The sequence below is a fragment of the Taudactylus pleione genome, unplaced genomic scaffold (genome assembly GCF_031769625.1).
Source record: "Taudactylus pleione unplaced genomic scaffold, aTauple2 ptg000755l, whole genome shotgun sequence".
NCBI classification, from domain to species: Eukaryota; Metazoa; Chordata; class Amphibia; order Anura; family Myobatrachidae; genus Taudactylus; species Taudactylus pleione.
This window is the reverse complement of record NW_028285157.1, coordinates 1,771,986-1,779,175: the sequence shown is the minus strand read 5'-3', so window position 1 is coordinate 1,779,175 and position 7,190 is coordinate 1,771,986. Positions and strand designations below refer to the sequence as shown.

The following is a 7,190-nucleotide window of genomic DNA, read 5'->3' as shown; positions in this document are numbered from 1 at the left end:
CCCCCAGTAGTAATCCCAACTTTACAGTGCCCCCAGTAGTAGTCCCCTTTTTACAGTGCCCCCAATAGTAGTCCGCCCCATACAATGCCCCCAGTAGTGGCCACCATCCCCATACAGTGCCCCCAGTAGCACCCCCCCTATATAAGGCCCCCAGTAGCACCCCCCCATGCCCCCTTACACACACACAAAGAGAAAGCAACTTACCCGAATCCCTGCTCCTGCCAACAACTGCCACTATCCACTCCTCCGGGACCACTCTCGCTCTGCACTATGAGATGTGAGAGACGACATGAGTCATGATGTCTCTCCCATCACCCGCTGTGGGGGGAGCCGGAAGGTGGAGCTCATGAGTGAGCTCCAGCCAGCTCCCTCCGTGGATGATGCAGCAGCCAATGAGAGTCTGTCTGACTCTCATTGGCTGCTATAACAAACAAACAAACAAACTGTGTAGGGCAGTCCACTCTCACTGTGGTCTGCCCTACACTTGGGGCCCAGGGGACACTAGCCGGGGTGCAGCTGCATCGCCGCTATTCCCCCCCCATAGCCAGTACCTACCTCTGCCTGAGGCAGACTAACTCCTGCCCATGCAGGAATATCAGTGGTGGCAGCTATACCATGGGGGTAGGGGTGCTATTGGCCACAGGCCCTTGGAATCCAGGGGCCCTTGGGCAACAACCCATTTAGTCTATAGGTATAGACGGCCCTGGGCCCCTGTGTGATTGGCTGTGCATCTTTGGACACAGTCACTTTCAGCAACATGCCTGTGACACCCCTGTGTCGGCTTTGCTAGCCCCTGCTACCTTCCAGAAATGCCCCAAAAAATTCACAAAGCCTGCATCAGATTCTCTACTGCATCTCTGAGTGCAATCAGGACACATGCGCTGTATGACTCAGACACATGCGCATACTTAAAACATCACCCAACTGTGTGCGGCACCGATACTGCATCCAACTCAGAATCAGGCTGTTTTAATTATTTATCAATTATTGTCTGCATTAGTGATACCAAATTTTTTAGGTGTCTTGTCCATGGCAATAGTTTGATATACTATTATGTACTATTATGCTATTATCCATTAGAATATTTGATACAATTATTTTAATTACTTATAAAGTTTTGGGTTATTACTTATGCCTTATCTGTTTACTGCAGCTCCCATGTGACCTGTGTGAGTAAGAGGTCTTTGATATTATACACTCTAAGGGGTCAGAATACCTTAAACAGTTCCATAACACTGCTTGGCTCCCCTACATAGAGAGTAAGGTACTGGTTTACCATAGTTGAAGTGTCACAGACACCTTGATATACTGTAAGTTTATGCCCTTCTCAAATACTCTCTCTTTTAGTTTTATTCATCTGGGGTTAAGTTAGGAAACTCACATTTTTTCCTCAGGCAATAGAGATACAGTATCTCACCCTTTGTGCAGCTCTTTATCCACTTTTTGCTCAGGGACCAATATTTGTGTGCTGACCTGACTTGCCACTGATTGCTCACTTTTTGGGCTTTCCTGCTTCATGTCTGATTACATGCTACAAATTATTAAGCAGGATGAACACCTACAAAACTATAAATCACTGTAGGTGATTGTAAGTGATTACAATAATTTTGATTATTTATAATAACTTCAAATACCTTGGCTGAGGGTCAGCATAGCATGGGTGTGACAACCTGCATACATTGGAGGCAGGTGTTTATTGAGCTGAACCATTATTTATGACAGCCTATCAATTCACAAGGGTTCTGGGGCAACCGGTTGGGGTGGGGGTATTTAAAAATCTACCATGTTTTGCCCACCTCATCAACCTGGTGGTTCCGAATTAAAAAAAAATGAAAGGGGCATATATGAGATGCTAGCTGTGGCCATAACAATTTCAGGACATTTTTGTGATGCAAAAACCACATGTAGAAGGTTTCAGCGGCTGTAGCAGTGCGACTTCCAGCATGGAACATCTGGAAATTTCAAGAGGCCTGAGGGAGATGGATTATGTATGTAATTGAAGGCAGGGAAAGGAAGGGTTGATTCATACTAAATTTTATTTAAATTTTGGATTCAGAAGCTAATCTATGAGGGAGGAGGGGAGTCATTTACAAAGAAAATTGCCTCATTCATATCAGTCTTTGCCCCAGTTGGGCTCTTCGATGATTCTGCATTTTTTTTTTTAAATGAAAGGGGCATGCAGGAGATGCTGTCTGTGGCAGCACACAAAATGGAAGCTCTGAATGGGAGGGGGTAGAGGGATTTAAAACTCTGGTACTAAACATATCTTATCATTGTGCTTCTGGTATTATGTATGGGAAGGCTGGGATGGGAAGAGGGAGAACATCTCCAGATACCATTACAAAATAGCCTCTCCATTTGGTGCTTGAGTTGCATCTCACCAAAGATGGATGTTATGATCAAGGAAAGCACAAGAATGAAGAAAAAGAGAAGGCTTGTTACTGGGACACTCTTGGGTATGAATTTATATTAGATTCATATATGTTACTTTTATTAGTACTTTCAAAATCCATGCTACACATTGTTCAACACTAATGCAGTGTATCCACTAACGACATTACAGAGCAATTGCATGATTATGACATTGTAATCGTGCAATCGCTCAGTAATTATCCATAAACCGTGCAGTTAAAAGTCAAAAGCAACCAGCGATGCTTGCGCTGGTTGTTTTTGACATCTGTCATCGCCCAAACATGCTGGTCAAAATGACAATGTTGCAAGGCTGACCATGTTCGGGGATGATTAAAGTGCCTACACTGAACGACTGAACGTTCAGTGTAGGCTCATCACAGACTGTGAAACGACTGCACGATGTCGTAATCGTGCTCTTGTTTATATAATTCATAAAAATATGAGGTGTAATAATATATATTTCTTTGTGATACATCTATGTAATTTGTGGCAAAAATATTCAGGTAGGGTAATGAATCTCTTAAAATCACACATTCTTCCAGATATTATACTGATTAAGCATGAGGATTGTAACCCTAGTAACCCTTACTAACTTAATAAACTAATGCAATGTTGTGTACATATTGTCCAAATTAACCTCCTATATTCATTGACCTACAGTATCTGGTATTCTCAGGTGGTCTCCCATCCCAGTACTAACCAAGCCCAATACTGCATAGCTTCCAAGATCAGATGAGATTGGGCATATCCAGTATGGTATGGCTGTAGGTTTATTGTACAATCAGGGAAGTGTAAATGCTCGGGTACACACACAGAGCAAAAGTATTTGTAGGCCTATGTCACATAAGAAATCCAATTTATTAAATTACACAAAATTTCAAAGAAACTTATGCATAAGCGTACTTTAATTGTTTCAATTTATCACATATAATTACAAATCCATAAAAAATCACATATGTATTGTGCATATTGTCTAAGTCAAATAATTATTATCAGACGATCTAGCCGTTTATGGGCTGATGTAGAGTAAATCTGACGCTACTCTGCATTGGAAGCAAGCCGATGCGCACAAATTCGTATATATGTCATTTAAGGTTTAGTCAAGTGTGTGAGAAGCAGGAAGTATGTCTGTGACAAGTAATTAAAAATACACAAAGATACGGTGAGTGTTTGCATATATATTGAGAAGCTCTGCATACAGATACAGTATGTCTGTGGCAATTGAAGTGTAACACAGACACTGATATGCTCAGAGGAAGTGTTCTGAATGTAGAGTTTGAAACAATTGTCAGAGGTTTCATTATCATTAGCAATTGTATGCCTTGTGTCCAATGCTGATGTGGTTAAGAAGTACTGACAATTGTATTCTAAATAAGCATAAGAAAGCCTTTGTTAAAGTTATCAGACTTCTTGACTATGTCCAAGGCTTGCCCCACCTGTGGGCAGGACAAACTTCATTTTATATGACATTTTGTAATTAGATTCAGATGGATATAATATCAAAAATACCAGTTACTGGATAAAGCTATATATGTATATATAAAATTTTAATCCATGACACACACACTAATGCACATTTACACACACATGCATACACATAGATGCTCTTAAGCTTACGCACATACCCACGAACATACCCTGTAACTATTTTAATATGAAGACGCACAACGCACATTAGCGTATGTAAGATAAAATGCACAAACACACAGGGCATAATTGCATTGTGCACAATACATACACGCACTGCAACATTTGTGCTGTGCTCAGACGTGCAACGCATACTTATGTATTTCTGTAAATATCTCACTATTTCTTATGCAAGCACATATAGAAAAGGTTTAATTAGACAATCATTGTGGTATAAAGTGTGCATATATGATATTTAAGGTATACAACATGGTAGACATGGCATGTTTGGTACTATACTGACACCCCGTTTATTTCCAGATATTCGAATCTGTCAGCGAGGGAGTCGCATCTTGCGTTCAATGGTAATGGATTATAGGAAATTATTGGTTAGAATGTATACTCTGTGTCTTAAACCAGTTAAAGAAAGAAGATGTAATCTCAAGACATTGTTGGAGAATTGGGACATACCCCTAGTTACAACATATCACCTGTCCTATGAACTACAGCGTACTACACAGACCAAGAGCAAGAACCAATGGAATTATGTTTGTCTGTCTACATTGTTGTTATCATGATCTGTAGGGTATATAACCTGCGCATCGGTCCCAGTCAGTAGCCATTCTCTTGGATGACCACAGACCTCAGGATTGACTTCTGTATACCGGGACCTTTGCGCATGCATATGTATCAAGCTGTACCTTTTGTATTTAATTGTCTTTGCACTAATTGTGATAGATCAAAGCGTGTAACTTACTTATTGTTGCAATAACAACTTTTTGTGCTTTGGAACCACAATGAAAGTCTGGAAAGCAATTATTTCTGTTTAGCGATATTGGGGTATTCATATTTGGTGCCTGGCCAGAGTCGGGTCACCCTAGAGCAGGGGGGCTGCTTACTCACCCCTAAGCTTCTTATTTAGAGTTTCTTATTTTATTTTTTTAGGGACTCTTCAGAGCTGCAGCATCAGACTGTCCATTGGATGTCCAAGCTGCTGTTCCTTCACCCCACTGGTGCCATGACACCAGTACAGATCTGGGAATCACAGTGGGACCCCAGAGTCTGCACTAGCATTGGCTCTGGGCTCTCCCTCGACTGCTGCCGGAGCGCCGGGGATCAGGTAACCAAAGGTGCTAGCAAGTGGCAGCGGGCTCCCCCTCTCTGGAGGCATACCCCATACATAGATGAGGGCTCATAGTTTTGGAGGTCACGCTACCAAGAGGTCACACGATAATGTACGGATCTTGATTTCACAACAAAGGGTGGAATAAGGTGCCATATGCAGGAAGGAACGCACTGTGTTCAAAACCTGCACCATCTGCTGTTGTGAAACCGATATCCATTGTTATGTGATTTCAAGGAGCGCTGACTAGGACCTGGGGCAGGAGAGAAAAGTTTGTTTGTTTCATTGTCTGTCTTGGTGCTAGATTGCGAGTCGCACAATAGCGTATGCGTGTTTCCTGTATTGCTGTCACATGTTCAAACAATTGTTCTGATAGTATTGTTATATTGATAGCGATTACATTGTTTAAAACCTCCTGTATCATACTGCCATACTAGTGAAAATTTTATTTTCTGGGCAGAAAACGAAGTGTGTGTGAGCAAATGTGTGCTTGTAAATTGAAAGATAGGGACTGTGTGTCATGTCAGACCTATAGACGAGGTACCGCGTCAGGCCTAAAAGACTCAGTAGGTGTCTGACGAGGCAGAAAGCTACTGAGTATGTACACATAGCAGGAGTTTTGCAGCAAGGACAGGGATTTTGTACCTTGAAGAAAACAAGGGGTTTTTCTAAATTGGCCCCTTACTATAGTCACAGAGCCCATTGATCAGTTAGGTTCTCTGGACACTGTGACTGGACCACACGGTTGGGCAGACTGTGATTGTGGCTTGGGGGATAGTGGAGGAAATCACTGGAAAGGGTAAGTTTTATTGGAACATTTAAATTCTAAAAGGGGAGAGTACTGACGAAGGGTACGCTACCGGACAAGGGCTGAAAGGTGTCCGGAAAGACAGTTTAATCATATAAGACGTTATTCAGTACCTCGTTGTGCAAGCTGTCCATAACTGTTAGCAGGCCGGTTGTGCACAACGGGATAGGAGCGCGTGAACGTAGCTCTGTTGGAATCGTTCATCCGTCCACATTCACTAGTGAAAAGTGCTTAGCGTTTTCCCAGATGGATGCCAGGTTGATGCTGGGAATGGTTGACGATGTGCTGCTTTTGGAAGGGCCGACAGGTTCGGCAAGGCATATAATGTATACAAAGTATGGTGCGCATGCAACTGCGCACTGTAATGTATGGGTTAAGATGACCTACGAATATGTGAAACATTTTCCTAATATTGACAGTTTTGATGTGGAAGTGTTGAATAATGTTAGAGATGGTATCTGTATGGTGAAATCTCTAAAGAAACAAGTAAAGTATAATGATTGTTTAAAATTGTGACAGCATAAGGGGAACACGTGGTTGAGTGTCATGCTCATGCAGCTAAGTAGCGTCATGAGCATGATGCAAAAGAGAGTGCACGCAATGCAAAACAACGTTACGCAGGCACCACCACGTAGCGCACCCACGATGCCAGTTAGCGTCGGTTGTACGCAACCAGGGAACGTGCACGCACCACACGGTAGCGTTACCCAAGGAATTGCTATTGGAGCATGCTCACCTCCGCCACCCTATGCGGCTGCAGGCAATGGTACAGCCAATGCAAAAAAAATTATAAATATCGTAACAAGTAACTATAAAGAAAAATTTAACTGAAAACAAAAGAAAATGTGTTTTAAATCACCTCTAGGAATTCTAAGTGTGTACAAGGCTTAGTCATTGCACCTCTAGAAAAAAAAATCAGGTGTCTTTGTTTACAGTAAATATTGAGATTGAGAACTGAGGCCAGAATAGCTACTATATGTGTTAATTTTTCCTTGATCTTCTTGAAAGTCTAGGCAATCTGCAGTGAAATTTATGCATTCATAATCACAGCAAACCCAAATATGAAGGCTCTCTTTGTATAAGTTTATACATGCTGCTTATGAGAATTTTCTGTCTGGAGTTTTGTATGTGCACATATGTATGTACTTCTGTAAAATCCTTGCAATACAGCGGTTAAGGAATTTACTTCTTAGTAAGGTAACATGTGGTGTGTTATACTAT

The 7,190-nt window shown here is 41.8% G+C and overlaps 1 pseudogene; it reads right to left on the bottom strand.

The window, feature by feature from the left end:
* Positions 1-3,063: 3,063 nt before the first annotated feature.
* Positions 3,064-3,182, bottom strand: LOC148477054 (5S ribosomal RNA; annotated as a pseudogene).
* Between the last annotated feature and the right edge of the window lie 4,008 nt (positions 3,183-7,190).